At 51.8% G+C, this 17259-nt stretch overlaps 1 protein-coding gene across 4 annotated transcripts in view; it reads left to right on the plus strand.

The window, feature by feature from the left end:
- The window catches only part of Zmiz1 (zinc finger MIZ-type containing 1), a 214604-nt gene that overhangs the window by 32290 nt on the left and 165055 nt on the right, over nt 1-17259 (plus strand). For all 4 annotated transcript variants that reach the window (XM_008849842.3, XM_008849839.3, XM_008849838.3 and 1 more), the window contains exon 2: nt 12845-12963. The gene's annotated coding sequence lies outside the window, so the exon portion shown is untranslated. The remainder of the gene's footprint in view (nt 1-12844; nt 12964-17259) is intronic.

Raw genomic sequence — 17259 nt, forward strand, 5'->3', positions numbered from 1 at the left:
ATGACTCTGTGTGTGTGTGGTGGAATATATATGACTGTATGTGTGTGTGTGTGGTGGAACATATATATCTCTGTGTCTGTGTATGTGTGGTGGAGTGTATGTGTGTTTGTGTCTATCTGTTTGCATGTGTCTGTTTAATAAAGTGTATATATGTCTCTGTGTCTCTGTGTGTTGTGTGTGATGGTGGTGTGTGTTTGTCATGGGGAGTGTGTGTGTATGTGTGTTCACTGTTCTGGGTTTGTGCTGTGGTAGAAAGTGAGGAAAAGAGCAGATGTTGAATCCACTTGCCATCAAACTGTCTTGAAATGCTATAAATATTTTCTAAAAGACGAGCTTCCCAAGCCTGACATGTTAGTTATCTCCTTTGCAAGAAGATGATTCCTGGAAATTAAGACAAATAACCTCTTAAATCACCATCGTTAACCTCAGGTGTAAAAGCTGTTACCACGCTAGCGGTGGGTCAGGGTGACTCCGCTCTGCCTAAGTGACTCTGTGTGCCACTGAAAAGTCAGTGTCAGCAGAGAAGAGAGTCCTTGGGCTTAGTCAGGAGGCCCCAGTCCACCTCGCCCAGCCACTGTGACCTTGGGTCAGTGGACCCTGGTCTCTGAGCCTCCTCATCTGTGAATAGAGAGCCGTTAGTGGCCAGCCCTTAGATCCATGCACCTTGATGAGCCTGTATTGCCTTCTCAAAGTTAGACAAAGGTACATTGTGTTCACTGCTGCACTAATAAGGACTGAGGAGACTCCCCTGTCCCCAGCCCCCTCTATCCCTTGGCCTATGTCAAGGACAGCCTCCAATGGCTCAAACACTTGCTTGTGTCCCTTTCTAACAGAGCTGGGCTGCCAGGGCCCCCTGTGGTGGGCAGCAGTCTACAGTATGGTTGTTCTCATGTTTAACTTGTATACATGGTGACCACAACTAATTTCACATTTAAGATACATTAAAAAATAATAATAAATGTATTTAAACAAAAGTTGTGAGTTGATTTCAAGAGTGGTGGGAGCAGTTAACAGTGGGGTGCTGTTTGGGTGGCCCTGTTTCCTAGGGCTTAAGGAGTTTGGTCCCTTTAAGCTATGGCTGGGGAGGGCTGCCGGAAGGACAGACATTCTGGTGGCCCATCTTTCCCCATGGAGGGCTTTAGAAACCCCAGCCCATGCCTAGGCAGAGGGAAGCCTGGGGAGTTTAGGCTGAGTCCAAGAAGATCCTTCAGCAGAACCAGATCCCACCCACAGATTCATGGTACGTCTCCATTGAAGATCTCAAACTGGGCATTTACCAGCTGGTTTCTCCCAAGCCAGAGACCAAGACCAGGTCTCACCTATGCCGGCAGCGGCTTGCCCAGTGGAGTGTGTGATGGCTGCTCCAGTAACAGGAAGGTCAAACACTTTGTTTTATCCTCTGCCTAGGAGTGACAGTCCAGAGTGCTACATAGAATGATAATTCTAAGGCTACATTGGAGCTCTGTAAGAGAGCACAGGGATGGATTAGTAATGCCTCCCGTGAGTGTGGGAAAGGAGCTTGGGGATCTGTGTGCTGTCAGTTCATTAGTCACTCAGGAGCTACCCCAGTCTTGCAGGATCCCATTGCCCCTCCATAGCTGAATATTACTATTAGCTATGGAGTGAACCTAGTAGCTCCTATTGGGACTTAACAGCTACTCCTGGGCAGCCCTTGCTCCAATGTCAGCACATGGGCCTTAAATTTAGGAAGCCATGTGCTTCCCACGCTCCCTCTGCTCAGGGCCAGCCTGGGACTCGATACCAAATGGGTAACCAGGAAGTATGTTGACCAGAGTCTAGAAGACTCACCACACAGCCAGGAAGAAGTGCAGAGGACCAGCCACGGGGAAAGCTGGAGAGGCCCTCCACCCTGTGTGCATGGAACACTTCACCTCCATGTGCTTCCATGTGGCCTAGTGCCCCAGAGCTTCCATGGTAGCCCTAGTTTCAAATCACTGTCCAGTGCTCTTGAGTGGCCCCACCAGCATTTACACTGTGATTTGGGAAGTCCAGCTGCCCCGTCATCATTTTCAGAGACTTCTTCACCATTGCCTTCATGCCTAGCCAATGGTGGACCAGCTCTATTCACCTCATTTTACAGTTGAGAAAATAAGGCCCAGAGTTCAGCAAGGGACTTGCTTAAGATCCCACATGAAATGAACGCAGAGACCCATTCTGAACCCATGGCATCCATCTCCTGACCATTTCACTGTCCATTCACAGTGATGACTCAGAAGTCTCCAGTACCACTCCCTGCCCCCAACACCCACCCCAAAAATGGTGTTTAAGACTTAGAGTCAGCTGGGCATGGTGGTGCATGCTGTTAGTCCCAACACTCAAGAGGCAGGCAGATCTCTGTGAGATCAAGGCCAGTCTGGTCTACATAGCAAGTTCCAGGCCAGCTGGGAATACAGGAAGATCGTATCTAAAAAAAAAAAAAAAAATCAAACAGCGACAACAGAAAGACTTTCAGTCTTTGTGGCCTGGTGGGTGAGAACTCTGGGGCCAAATGGCCTGGTTTGTATTTGACTTCCTTCCTTCCATTTCTCTATGCCTCAGTTTCCTCATGCACCAAACAAGCTATCAACAAACAGCACACAGGCTGTTGTGAAAGCCCCAAGTTAGTGTGTGTGCAGAATGGGGTTTGGAGGCCCCAGTGTTGTCCACTCCCCTGTCATACAGAATGGAAGGGCACTCAGCAGGAGCAGCTTGTGATCTGATCAGTAGGCAGCCACATGAACACCTAGAGTGCATCAAAGTTTATGCCCAGGCCAGAGGGCCTGGGCCCACATGGCAGAAGGACAGTGGCTGCACCCACTGTCCCCCTGTGGGGAGTAGGTCAGAAAGGCTCACGTTGTACAGGGAGGAAACTTGGAGCAGGCCCCTGGGAACAGGGAGGACACCAGGCAAAGGTGTAAAATGGTGTGGCCTGCATCCATCACAGGGCTGGTCAGGCCTGGAACACTGCAGCATCTGAGGCCTCTGTGGATGGAGCACAGTGCTCACAGGCTCAGGACTCCAGGAGGTGGGGCAAAGTTGAGAAGAGCAAGAGCCTAGCTGGCTTCTCCCTGGGGCAGACAAAGTCCTTCCCAGAGCCTTGGCCTCAGGGACTGTCTGGTGTTTATCGTGTGATGAGCAGGTCCCCATCGTCTGTCTGTCTGCCTGGCTGGCTGTCTCTCCTCTCATTTGTCTGAGCAGAACAAACAGCTCCTCCCCAGTGCTCCATCACCATGGATCTGCTCTCAGGCTGATGGTGACACTGGCCCATCCGGAGTCCCATTCATTTTGCCACCGGGGCACTGCGCCGGGTTTGAATCATCTGTGCTCTACCACAAGATGCAGATGGCTGTATTATTAATAGTCATAATTAATCAGCATCCATGAGATCCTTTCCCCGGCAGCAGAGCTTGAGCTTGAACAGCCCGGGAGGCCCTGTTCCCATCCCCACTTTATAGACAAGAAGTGATGCAGGCCAGGAGAGGGAACTACCCCCCGCCCCACCCCGGGTAGAGCTGGCTGTGGGTCCCAGGCTCAAATGCTGTGTCTTATGACAACTTACAGTGTCATAAGGCAACTTACAGTGCAAGGTCTTCCTTTCCCTCTTCCCCACTCTCATGTGTCCAGGTCCTAAGGGCACCAGGGTTGGGATGAGAGGTCAGTGCCCAGGCTGGGAATTCATGCTGAGGCTTAACTGAGCAACAAGGAGGAAAAGTCAGAACAAGACAGGGCCTAGCCAGCTAGCAGAGCAAAGGGGGATCTAGCTCGGGTGCAGGTGGGGAGGTGGCCCTGGGTGAGGGATGACAAATCACAGCATCCTTCCTCTCCCCTGTTCCTAGTCACCGGCCCTTCATCCTTAGTGCTGAATCTAGCAGCAACAGGCAGCTTCCTGACTTATGGGGCTGCTGTGGACAGGCCTGGCCACTCAGCACAGTGGCAGTGAGGGTTCCTAATGTCTCTTGTAGAGGACTGCCTGCCTCCTGCTCCCCTTGTTCATTCAGGGCCTAGCCAGCTCCAGGGCCCCTGTGCACGCATGTGTACATGTGCATGTGTGTGCCTATGCCTAAGTGGCGATGCATAGGACTACCTGCTGTGTGCATCAGAGGCTGTTCACACCCCCTACTCTTGTCTCAAGTTCAAATGAACACAGTGGCATACCGGTGTGTCTACTAGCACTCTGGGTATTTCCTGGTCTTGTGGAGCAGACGTTTATTTACCAACCTCTGTGCATGCCTGTGTTTAACAGGTGTGACTGTCAGGGGTGTGACAGGACATGTTTGTGCATACACACATATGTACATATAGCCAACAACTTATCCTGTCTTCCGTGGGTGTCATCCACCCTTGCAGGCCTGTGTGTGTATACATGCATGTGCACACATGCATCATACACAGCCACACAGACACACACACACACACAATGTCCAGTGTAGTCTAAGCACCTGACCTGAACATAGGTTGGTGGATAAGATACTCTGCCCTCATCATCAGGGAAGAGTGGGCATACCAGAAGCCCTGCAGAAAAATGAGGTGGTAGCCCCGTCTATCCTTGAAGCCCTCTAGCCATCTCACTACAGATGCTGAGGGAGAGGGACATCCCCCCCACCACCACCACCAGACAATCTCTGTTTCTCCCCACGATGCCAACCAGCTCACACTGTGGACCAGGCCATGGGGATAGTCCTGAGACACAGGAGAAATCCCAAAGCAGGTAGACAAGGGCACCAACCCAGGTTGTATGGAGAGCATGTGGCCCTGAGCATTTCCTGATACCTCTCCCATCCAGTGTTTCCCCATCTACTAATGGCTTTAAGGACAGCCACCCCATGGAATTAGGTAAGGATGGTGACTGGTGGATCACTAGATAAATAGCTTCTTCCCACCAGGCCTCCGGTTCACCATCTATCAGGTGGGGATCATTACCCTCAGAGGCTGGAGTATTCTCTATGTTTTGTTTGTGGTACTGGAGCTGCAACACAGGGCCTCACCATGCTAGGCAAACACTCTAAGCTGTACTCCTAGCCCTGTTTTAGTTTATTTTGAAACAGAATCGCAACAAGAAGCTGGAAAGATGGCTCAGGAATAAAGAGCACTGGCTGCTCTTTCAGGGTTCAGTTCCCAGAACCCATATGGTGGCTACAACTGACCATAACTGCAGTTCCAGTGGATCCAGCACCCTCTTCTGGACTCCCTGGGCATTTCATACATATGGTGCACTTATAACTTACATATATGCGGGCAAAACTCTCATGGACATTAACAAACAAATAAACCAGAATCTTGGTAACTTGTACACACTGACTTCAGATTTGAAATCCCCCTGCCTCCGCCTCTTGAGTGCTAGGGTTACAGATCTGCACCAGCACACCAGGCTTCACAGGGCTATTTTGACAGTCAGGTGAGCAAAGAGCTCCTAGAAGAGGGCAGGGGATGCCCACAGCACTTGGCACAGCTCTGAGTATAGGAAACAAGGGGCATGGGGTACTAGGTGAGTGATGTAGGCCTGGATCAGAATTCCCAGGTAGCCACACTTACAGGGGACTGTATAGACCACTTCCTCTTTAGCTCCATGTGAATCTCTGTGGACCTTGGGCTCCACTTTTCAAGCTGGTATGCTGCTAGTGTTCTCTGTCTCTCCATGCAGTGGAGGAAGGGTATGGGTTGGTATGTGGTGACACATAGTGACTGCTCAAGGTATTGGCATCTCTTAACTCTGTTTAGTGGCCTGCTGCCATACAGGTGGCACGGAGTCTGGAAGGCCCAGTGAGGGCATGGCAAATAAGCATCGGGTCAGGTTAGGACACCTGTTTATGAGGTTTCTTCTATTCCTCCACACTTCATGTCCACCCATCCCAACCACAGAGAGTCTAAGCCTTTGTAGGGCAGCCTCCGCTTTGTAGGATAGCGTACCAGGGAGGGAGGCTGTTGGCTCTGGTCTTTGCTGACTACAAGGGAGCTGGTAGTTGGCACAACCACCAGCTCCCTTGTTTGAGCCTAAGGTTACCTTCATCTGCTTCCTTGGACCACAGGACACCTGGACCCAAGTCCCCAAAAAGAAGCCTAGGGTCACAGGGAGCATATCACTCCCCCCCCGCAACCTGGCCTTGAGTTGCAGCCTCCATAACCAGGCAACAAACTGCCAGCCCTGGGCTTTCAGCTGTGGGCTTCTAATAAAGCCCTGGGTCCTGTGGGTCTCAGGTGGTGCCAGCTTCCTGCCAGCTGCTAGGGTGCAGAGGAGGCAAAGTCCCTGCCCTCATAGAAACAAGCCCCAGGTATCCAGGCCAGTTCAGGGAGAAGACCTCACGGACATAACCAGGGCTGCAAGGACTTCAGAGTTCATGGGACACAAGTAGGAGGCAGGCTAGAGCCGAGCCAGACCTCATAGGACACAGAGGTTTTGCCTAGCTAGAGAGGACAGTGTCCTAGAAGGGCACGGGTATGAGGGCAAAGATTTGGAGTGACTCTTGGGGAAAGATACACCCTCTCTCTTCAGACACCAGGACTGCTCTGGCCCAGATGGCCTCAGCCCTTGGTGAGCAGAGGCCACAGGGTAAAGCAGATGGCTAGCGGGGGCTGGGGGAGGGGTGCGCTCAGGCTTGAGCCAAATGAAGCCAAGTGGCCCACACAGGCCAGAGTCGGAGACCTTGGCACCAGTACTTGAGTTCTCAACTCGAAAGTTAATGATTCATTTGTGGCCAATTTCTGCTGGCATTTGCCTGGAAATTCCCGAGCCTGCCCTTCCCTTGGCTTAGGAGCTCCAAGAATACAGTTTTCTTATACTTGGCTGAGAACCTCTCACCCACTCTCCAGGGAATTGATTTTAAAATTGCTGTGAGACCTCTGCAGGTTAACCATTAGGAAGAACTGGTTCTGGGTGGTAGGCTGGGAACTGAGGTGGGTGGTTTTGAGTGTAGTAATTGAGAGGCTCCCTCTGACCCTGTGTGCCAAGTGCTGATGAAAGGAACCCTGTTTACATTCATGGTATCCCCCATTTAGCTCAGAACAGATGTGACCAGAATCCAATCTAGGGTAATGTGTAAAGTGTACAGCAGTTACAAATGAAGAGAGCAGGTAGAGCTGGGTAGAGAAAGCACTGTCAAAAGCAAAGGTCCTGGGGCATGAGAGTCCAGGGATGTTGATTAATTGTGGTGTGTCTGGGGTATAGAGAGTATGAGAGATTTCTAAGACTGTGAATGCACCAATGAGTGGAAGACTGGCAAATCTGGCAGTGAAAAGTGCTGGCACTGGGGAGCCAGAGCTGGAACCTGAGCAAGGACAGGTGTTTGTTTTGGGTTGTGGAGTCATTTGCTTATTTGGGTCTTGATTCTTCTAGTCAGCAGACCTTTCTAGACAGTCTACTCTGAGCTAGCTTGTACCCAAGCTCTGTTTGAGGTCTTGTACTTGTGTGAAATCTGGATTTTAGGTAGTCACATGTAGCAACCCAGGTGAGGGGCAACAGGGATGTACAGGAGTCATAAGTCGTCTCTGGGACATGGGGGTAGATGGATGGTGTCACTCGGAGTCCTAGGGTGAGCACAGCATTGTTGGTTGGGGTCAGCTTCAGGAACTCCGTGTTCCTGGCCAGCTGCAGCCAGACAGCCTGGTGGTCACGCCTATCCCATAGGAGCCACATGGTCTTCCTCAGCACAAATGTGTACCTGTCACTGTACTCACAGCAGAGTCCTGGAGGGGACAGTTGATGGCAGAGCGTGAGTAGGACTCAGTCCCCACTTCCAAACACTCCTCTAGCCAGAAGGATGTTCCCCTAGATCCAGGCTGCTTTTTCCTGGGCAGAGGTCTGGGCATCTGGGGAGGGGACCCTTTGCCACTCCCAACTCTACAGATTGAATTTCTCCTGGTGATGTCTTGACAGCCCTCAGCGTGGTGGTAAACAGCTGCTCCCCTCAGACTGTTTCCCGAGACAGCAGCTTGCTCTGGCGAGGGTGCAATCCACACTTGGCAGGGCCTCTACCGCTGCAGCTCGACTCCCAGCGAGTGAGAGCCCTGAAAGGCACACAAGAAGGCAGAGACCACTGTGTGCTGGGCAGGGATGGGCAGGCTGGGCAGGGTGAGACTGAGCAGTCCAGCTCGGTCTGGGATGTTCACATGGCCTCTGGCTGTGGATGGTCCCTGCACTGAGGTGGGACAGTATTGGGTGTCTGCTAGCTCCCACAGCCTTGGTGTTTGGCTCCTTGGCATGGTGAAGCAGCAGTGGGGAGCCGTCTCCTGAGGGTAACATTGCCAGGCCTGTCTGTGGCTGAATGCAGCAGGGCCTTGGGCCTCCAGTCCCTGGGGCCTGCGTCACACTGACTTAGGTGTCCTGAATTAGAGCCAGGAAATGGATCTGCCGTACCAGGGTGGCAGAGCTACTGGCTTGGGAAGCTGGGGTGAACCCCAAGCACCTGCCTGATTGAGGGTGCTGTCCTTGGCTGTCCTTCTTGTGTCTAGAGGAGGGGCTGGGTCACCACTGACTATGCTCTCTGTATCCAAGCTTCTGTCCCACTTGGCCAGTAACTGCCACCCAAGCAGGACAGGGCTCTGTTCAGCCTTTACTTCGGCTGTCCCCTTAAAGTGCCACTTCCTCGGGACAGTTTTCTGCTCTCCATCTAAGAATTTACCCAGGAATTACTTTGGAAAAGCCTTCCTTGACAGCTCTGTTCTGCCAGGGTTGTCCCCTCTTCTCTGCGTCACCTTCCTTTGTATCTCTAGTTCCCGCTTCATCACTATGTAGTACAGTCCGATTTTCCTGCAGTGGGCTCCCCCATTAACCCCCAGGGCCTTGAGGTTTGTTTATCTGTGCATCCAGCAGGCCTGATATATAGTAGGTGCCTAATAAAAGCAGACTGAATTTAATTAAGAGGCTCCTGCAGGCGGTATTGGAGTCTGTCTTTGTTAATGGTGTGGGGCAGAGAAGAGCGTGGCACATGTGTAAGTGCACAGCCTCACCTCCTGCCCCCACATGCCCCTGCCCAGTGTGACTGCTGGGGCTGGGGCCGCCCCTCCTGCTGGCCTCTCTCCAGCCTCTGCCTTCCCTGTCGGCAGGAGCCAGCTCCCCTGGCTGCCCAAGTGATCACTCCAGAAAACACCCCAGTGGAAACTGCATGAATGATTGATAAGGGCTGAGAGCTGTTTAATTTTTCCCCCTGTTTAATGGCTATCAATAATTTAATACGCTCTCTGTATGTTTTTAAGAAATAGCACCCATTTTGCCGTCTCCGGTTTAGCCGGCTAAATGATTTAAGTGTTGGAAGTGTGCTCGAAGGATGGAGGTGGAGCTGGAGCAAGACTAGAAGCTGGGGTGGGGGGGCGATGGATATAGGGTCACCACAGCATCTTGGTCTGGGTGACTCTGTGTGTGTGTGTGTGTGTGTGTGTGTGTGTGTGTGTGTGTGGAGGAGGAGGAGGAGGAGGAGGAGGGAGGAGGAGGAGGGAGGAGGGAGGAAAGGGGCGGGTAAAAGCCAGTGCTTTTCTGCTAAGAGTGTAAGATAATTGCTTTTCCGGGGCCTCAGTGAACAGCAGCTGAACAGCTGTCGCTCCCTACTCCTACCCCATGCTAAGCTTGTGGCTCTAGGGGCTCAGGGGCTAGGAAGGAGCTAGGCTGGTACCACCATGGGATGAGTGCCTCTCCTAAAGCTTTTAAATAATTGTTAATGATGTAGTCAGGTCACTGCCCTGGAGGGCTGGTATCTTTAGGTGGGTTTGGGAAAAAGGAGAGCGGGAGTTGGAGAACTGATCATCTCTGGACCCAGAGGGACCTGGAAGGGTACCCGGTAGTGCTCTCCATCTTTCCAGTCGCCAAGGATCATCTGGGAGGGCCTGTTCACAATTTAAATTTCTAGGCCTGTCTTCCAGATCCACATTCTCTCCAGGGAAAAAGATGGGGCACTATAGGCTCAGTGATCATCCGAGTGATTTGGTCCTCAGAAGAGTTTGGGAAATCAAAGTCTAGCTTTTGATGCCTGTAGCACCCATAGCCTCATGGCACCCTCTCTCTCTGCTTGCATACCTCTAAAGATAGCATACTCACTCCCCTCAACCCCACTAGACGCAGACACCTGCCTCTCCACCTGCTCTTGTGTGGCTGTCATCTCTACCACATAGAGATGAACAAATTTGTCATAGAACAAATCCTCCTCCCTAGGGACTTGGTATCCTTTCCTCACCAGCCAGGCCACTCTTGGGTCTCTCTGTTTGGCAGGAAGCTTCCTTTCTTAGCAAAGGATGTCTGAGGCAGGGGACAGGGAACAGGCACTGTGACCTGTGAGTATCGGACTTAGGTAGCTTCATCAGTCACCTCAGCACAAGCAGAAACTGTTGCTGGCACAGTGGGGACCCTGAGGAAGACAGAAAGACCTGGGACCTCACAACCACTTTGGCCTATTGGGGCTCATGTCCCCTCCTGAAGAGGGAAAACTGACCTACCAAAGATGGTTGACTTAGTAGATCTTTCAAAGGTCATACATGCATTTAGAATAGAGCTGGAACTTGGAAGTTGAGAACAAGAGGCCCATTAGGAAGGAGTCTGGGCCAAGACCCTAGCGTTGGGGGGTCAGCTGAGATCCTGCTCTAGGTCTAGAGGGCTATACTGAAGAGTTGTCCAGTAGTAGATGTCCCTGCCTCACTCCACACCTCTTCCTCTGCTCCTCAAGGTTCTTGTAATCTTATTTTAATAGGTAATTATGGCCGGATTGGCACACATTATTGGGCTCATCATCTATTGCAAAACAGGGAACCCCACAAATCCCTCCACTATAGAAACTCTCTTTTGCACCCCCAAGTTCAGCCTTACCTCCAGTCTTTATAAGAGGAGCCTGGCCCTGGAAGAGTGTTGCCCTGTGTGGTGGTTTATGATCTGTGTCCCCTATGTCCCCAACCCCCTGGAGACCGATCATCACAGTATAGCTGTGGGGGTCCCCACCCTTGGAGAAAGGTGATAGAGTGGGCTACCCAACCCTGACTGGTCTCTGCTTGAAGTCTTCAGAGCCAGAAGAAAGAGACTTAACCCTTCCCAAGGTAGGCTCTGCCTCCTCTACCCAGAGCTATGAGTGTGTAGGCCCCATAAGGGAGGTCAGGGAAGGCTTCCTGGAGGAGGTTCCACCTAGCATGGTGGGAAGTGCATCCCAGTCTCCAAGATGAGGCAGCTGTCGGGTATGGACAGTAACGAGGTAGGGTAGCAGACCAGGGAGACCAGGGAGAGGCTGGACCTGTCACTCAGGCTGGAGCCTCAGGATTGGTTTGGTTTCAGCTGCTGTTCAAGCTTTACATCCATTCAGAAAGGTGTCCTGGACTTCTTGTGTAGTTTGATGCATTGTCTCAAAGTGAACATGTTTCTGTAACCACCTTTTCATCAAGAAATACAACATTCCACAACCTCTAGAAGGCCCCTTTTGCCTTCCAGGCACCACTCACCCAGGGACAAAGGATTCTGACTTCCAATGGCTTGCTCTCAGTTACCTGTTGTACCCCCAGACAAGTGGCCTGGAAGAGCCCCCACTTCGGCTGGGCAGTTCCTCTCCTGGTTTCTCTGGGTCTCCTATGTCTCCAGTCACCTGAGGTAAAGGCCTCTAACCCCACCTGGCAGTGGACAGGGCTATTGGCCAGGCCTTACTTTGACCTCCAATGGAATAATGCTTTTTACTATGGCCTAAGGTTTTCTGAGAGTCAAGGTCAGAAGGGTAGACCCTCTTGAGGCATGGCCTCTATGCCTTAGCAAACCCACTTTTGCTGAATCCTATTGGCCAAAGCAAGTCCAAAGGCCCACCCAGGATCATGGATAGAGAAAGGACTCCTCACCTTGATAACAGATACTGTGACTGTGTTTGATTCACTACTGGTCTCCAGTCCCCTTACCTCTTCTTGACCTTGGTCTAAATGGATCTCTAAGTGTATTCTCTCCTGCGTCTGGCTTCCAGATCAATGTTCTATTGGTGGGATTTATGTGTGTTGATGGATATAATTGTGGGTCACACCCTCTGGATGCTTTGAGGGAATGTATGTGATGCATGTGCTTATCCATTCTGTGGCTGATGGTCATTCGGAAAGTGTTTCCTCTGGGGCCGTTGTGCTTGGCACTGATGCCTAAGCCACCAGATCATTTTCATACCTTCTTCCAAAGCAGCAATGCTTGTGTGTGCCCCACCAGCAGTGTTTCAGAGTTGGGAAGGAGGTTTTAGAAAGGTCTACTGGGTGTAGATGGGTGTCTCTGCCGTAGAGATGCTGCCAGAGGCTCCCATGCTGCCCAAGTCTCAGGCCTCCAGGCTGGGGGAACTGAGAGACAGCTTCCCTGCAGCATTGTCTCTCTTGTTTACTGGGGGACCCTAGAGGAGAGTGTGCCCATCAGGACCTCAATTTCCTCATTTGTAGGATAACGGAGAAAGTATCAATGTCGTCATCCCTGTGCCCACCCCCAACTCCCACTCCTGGCCAAATGTCCTCTCTTTAGCCTGGTCAAGTAGTCCCAAAGCCTGCTGAAGAACCAGCAGGGACCAGATGAGGGCAGTCAGAGAGGGCGTCCCAAAGCATCTGAGCAGGTACTCCAAGTCTACTGAGACTTGGAAAGACACAGACAAGGGGACAGGGAGCTAGGGACCAGGAGGCCAGCTGGCGAGACATGGTGGTGGTGGCATGGGTGTGGCAGTGTGACGTGTGACTGCTGCTGTCTGTCTCCAGAGACCCCAAGCTGGTTCTGGGATCTCAGGTCTGAAGTTCCTTTCTAATAGGGACTACAGACCCCAGTTTCTATGGAGCTCCCCTTGGGTCTGGGGCTCCACTTACCAGATGGGGGACTGGGGGAACTGCCTGTGGGCCTGAATCTAGAGTTCATTGTTCCCTCTGTTGTCTTTCACAGGACTTGTGGCCACTATACTCAGATAGCATAGAGCCTGCTCACCACGTCCTTCTACACAACCTCCTTACCTGACATCACAGGAGCCTTGAATTCTGGTCCACTGGCAGAAGCCTCGACAGGTGAGTAGATAGGCTAGCCATGTTGGCACTGAGCATCTGCCTTTGAGAGATGGACAGGGTTATGTGACTGGAACGTGGACTTGTGTCTTTATTCCATTGTCAATGCCCTGTGTAGGCTTGTCCTTCAGGCTGTGAACCTGGCTGGAACTTGTCTTGTGGCTGTGAACCTGGAGGGCTCTGCTTTCCTCTCTAGTAGATGGAAATAATAACAGTCACAGTAACAGTAATGTCCTCTGCTTCTCTGGGCACTTGATTGCACATAGGTACTATGCCAAGCATTTCCCCTTCATAACTGCCCTTGAGGGAGTGGCTGTCATCATCACCGCTGTGCAGTTAAAGAACTGAGCCCTGGATAGTAAGTACCTCACATGAAGCTACAGGATTCAGGCTGAACTGGAACTTGTTATGTAGACCAAGCTGCCCTTGAACTCACAGAGATTCGCCTGCCTCTGCCTCCTGAGTGCTGGGATTAAAAGTGTGTGCCACGACGCCCGGCCTCAAATTCAGATCTGGACACCCTTGAGCCCTGTCCTTCTCAACCCACTCTGGCTCCTTCTTGGGGGTAGGGTTGAGTGTTCCCAGAAGTGCTGGCTCTCTACCAACTCAAGGCAAAAGGAGAGCTGGCCTAGTTCCCTCTGTATGCAGGCCATTTCAGGCTTACTTTGCAGATGAGGAAACTGAGGCCCAGAAAGGGCGGGCTGACAGATAGGAAGTGACAAAGCCAGAATTGGTATGGATTAACCACACCCCATCTAAGTCTGCTCCACCCTCCTTCCTGATGGGGTCCCTTCATGTTGGAGGGGTCCCACGGCACTCTGGGCTTACCTGGGCTCTAGTTCTGGCCCAGTGTCCCATGGGTGTTTGCCAGTTTCTTTCAAATACAAAGCTGGATTTTTCTCTGAGTCCTGCTATCTAGAATGATCTAGAAACATTTTCTCCAAGAACCCTTTGTCACATGTCCTTAGAATTGTCCTTTGATACATGGCCAGCTGGAAGCTCCAGGGTCCCCAAGAGGTCTGAAGGGGCCCTTGGCCTTATGGAGAAGTAGGCTATGGTCAGACCAGTGCAGGTCCTTTAACTTCTCACAGCGCTGAGCTGGGCAATGCTGGCATAGGGAGTGGCAGAGTCAACCTGGCATCGGGGTAGCATTGGTGTTCGGGGAGGAAACCTAGAAGTGAACCCTGGGAGATGACAGTTGAGCTGGGCCTGGGAAGAAGAGATGATACAGAGGGAAAAGGAAGACCAAGCAGGGGGCACAGCTCCTGCAGAGTCCCAGGGAAGTGAAAGTTAATTCACAGCCCTTCAAACCTGCACCCAACAGTGCCCATCAGAATCTACTGCAATCAGGCCCAGCTCTATTACTTGCAGACCAGCTATATCACTTAAAAAGTGAAAAATCAGTCAGTTGTCCATAAATTCTATTATTATTATTATATGAGTGTATTGCCTGCATATATGTGAGTGTACCCAGGTCGTGCAATGCCACAGAAGTCAGAAGAGAGCTTCGGATTCCCCTGGAACTGGAGTTAAGGACGGTTCATAGCCTCTGTGTGGGTGCTGGGAATCGAACCCGGGTACTCTGCAAGAGCAGTCAGTACTCTTAACCGCTGAGCCATCTCTCCAGCCCCAGTTGTACATAAATTCTTAAAAATTTCAAGTTGGTGTTGGCGGAGTAGGGCCAATGTTCCATACATAGGTCAACCCAAGAAGCTAGATCTGCCTAGAATCATGGCATGAAGTGGAAGCAATCAAGTGGGTATGCTAGCTTCACTACTTACAGGCCTAGTAATCTTGCTCAAGATCCCTTCACCTCTATGCCTCATATGTCACAAGAGTACTGGTGGCCCCCTTCCTTAACAGTAGGCTCTGTGGTGCTGAGGTCCAACTTGTCCCAAGCAGCTGAGAACAGGCTGCATTGGTGTTGGCTAGGAGGCTCCCCTTAGGTGTGCTGTTCCAGCCTCCCCTACAGAACTGCTTTCCAGCTCTGTCCCTGCCAAATTCGGCGGCCTGGGTTTTGGTCTTTTTCAGGTCCACCAGGTCAGGCATCGTGTGTAACAAGGGACAGGGGAAAAGAAGACTCAACAGCAGTGTGGCTCCAGTGAAGTCCAGAGCCTTCTGTTTGCAGAGCCTCTTGTCCAGACTCCCCCTTGCTTGCCCCCATTTCTGTCTACATAGCAAGCTTCCAAGGTGGGGTGCCTGGAGCCTTCTGTGCCCCAGAGCCTCCAGCTGGTGCTGCTGAAACCTCTTAAGAGTTCTCTGCACTGGGCAGAGTACTTTCACAGCCCATCAGACCCCTTGAAATGCACTGTTCTCATCAGCTCATGGAAAACAGAGGCTTAGGGCTCAACTCAACTCTAAGTTCCTGGGCTATCACAAGGGGCATGGGACAGATGATGACTGCAGAGGGCCATACCTGAGTGCCAGCCACTGGAAACTGAATTTTTATTCCTAGTAGATATTTAATTCCATCCTTGATGCAGTAGAGGCTCCAGGTGCTGGGTTGCCAAAGCTGACCTGGTGGGCCCCAGAGGTCTGGCTCTGTACAACAATCCCCAGCCCTACTCATCCCTATGGAGGATGTGGCCTGGTTCACTCAGGTAGGTGAAGCCCCAAAGCTTGGGTGAGCCACCCACTAGGCAGATCTCTGGCCATCACAGCTGCAAAGGCTAATAGAGAGGAAAGGGTATCCTTAAGGCCGTGACAAGCTGTCTTGTGGCTGGAACTTGGTAAAAGGCACTGGCACACTGAATGAACTAGTGAACATTACAGGGTTAAGGGTGTGAACAACCTGGCCCAGGCTCTAGGGTGTTTCTGACTTTGCCTCTTTCTTTGTGGCCTCAAGACTACTGACACCTTCTCTGAACCACATCTCATCATCTTTAGTAAGGGGAGAATCTGTTCTCTGAGTTGTCATGGGGTCACTGATGCTGCCAGTAGGGCCTGTGGATGAGTGATAGGTGACAGGTGACAGGTGGGCTATGTGATGGAGTTGACCTCAGCCTCGTAGATACACAGGAGCAGTTTCTAGAATGAGGCCTGCCTACGGGGTCACTAAGAAGATGGAGGGGTAAGGACAAGGTGGAGGGGACCTGGGCGTCTGGAAGGCCAATTCCAAGCTTTCTGGGCAGCCACATGACAAGGATCACACTCCTGCCTTCACCAGCCCCCAGGCTCCATGGTGTGACTTCATGCTGTGCCTGTGAGCCAGCAGGCAGTCCTAGCCTGTGCACTTCCAGGGTTAAGCACAGCTCAGGCTGCCTGCAGAGACCTTGAGTGCCAAGGCCAGCACACAGAGGGCTGGGCCCAGCCTGAGATCATGCAGAGTTGGGCTTCTAGGACCGCCTATGGCATGCCTGTCAGTTCTCAGCCCAGCTGAGAATGCAGGCCCCAGCCCCTGCCCGGAATTTGTGGCCTCTAGGCCACCTCTCCACCAACAGTCTCTGTAGCCTGTCCTGTCCCCCTATCCCCACCCCCAGCCTGGAGCTGGAACTACAACTACTCCACAACCCGCTGCTCATTCCTGACTCAGTAGGTCAGCAGGGTGGGGCTGCCTTTCTACCAGACTTGCTGCATGACCTTGGATAAGTCGCTGCCCTTCTCTGAGCTGCTGTTCTGTAAAACCAGGGGTTGAAGTGTTAAAGGCAACCCAGTGATGCTGGACTGATCCTAATAAGCAGATGAGGAAACTCATAATACAGAAAGACTAGGAAACCTACCCAGGTTTCCACACAGCTATTGGTGGAGCTACGATGGAGCCCAGATTTCCTCTGAAACCGTATGTTCTCCCCACTGTTAAACTGGCTCTCACAGGCACTGGGGCATTCTCTATTCATCTGGTTAACCAGGGTAGACGGAGGATGTTGCTTGGATGCTAGCACTGTGCTGGGCCCTGACACTAGATGCAAATGGTGGTTGGGTAGCTGAGTGAGAGTAGGCCCAGGGTAGCATTCCTAGAGCGTGCAGTAGTACACAAGGTGAGGGTGCCCATCAGGTAGGGATGAAGACCAAGAATACTGCCTAGAGGAGGGGAAGCAGAGCTTCAGAGGTCTCCCTGGGGTCTCTGCAGCCTACCCTGGGCACAGGGGAAGATCCACCTCTCTTGGCCCCTGTCTTAGTTTGTTTCTTCATTGCTGTGACAAAACACTCTGACCACTACCAACTTGGGGAGGAAAGGGTTTATTTAGCTTACATATCCCAGGTCACAGTTCATCCTGGAGCTCAAGGTAGGAACTCAGGGCAGGAACCTGGAGGCAGGAGCTGGAGCACAGGCCATGGAGGAATGCTGCTTACTGGCTT

The sequence above is a fragment of the Nannospalax galili genome, unplaced genomic scaffold, assembly GCF_000622305.1.
Source record: "Nannospalax galili isolate Female #2095 unplaced genomic scaffold, S.galili_v1.0 scaffold83, whole genome shotgun sequence".
Lineage (NCBI taxonomy): Eukaryota > Metazoa > Chordata > Mammalia > Rodentia > Spalacidae > Nannospalax > Nannospalax galili.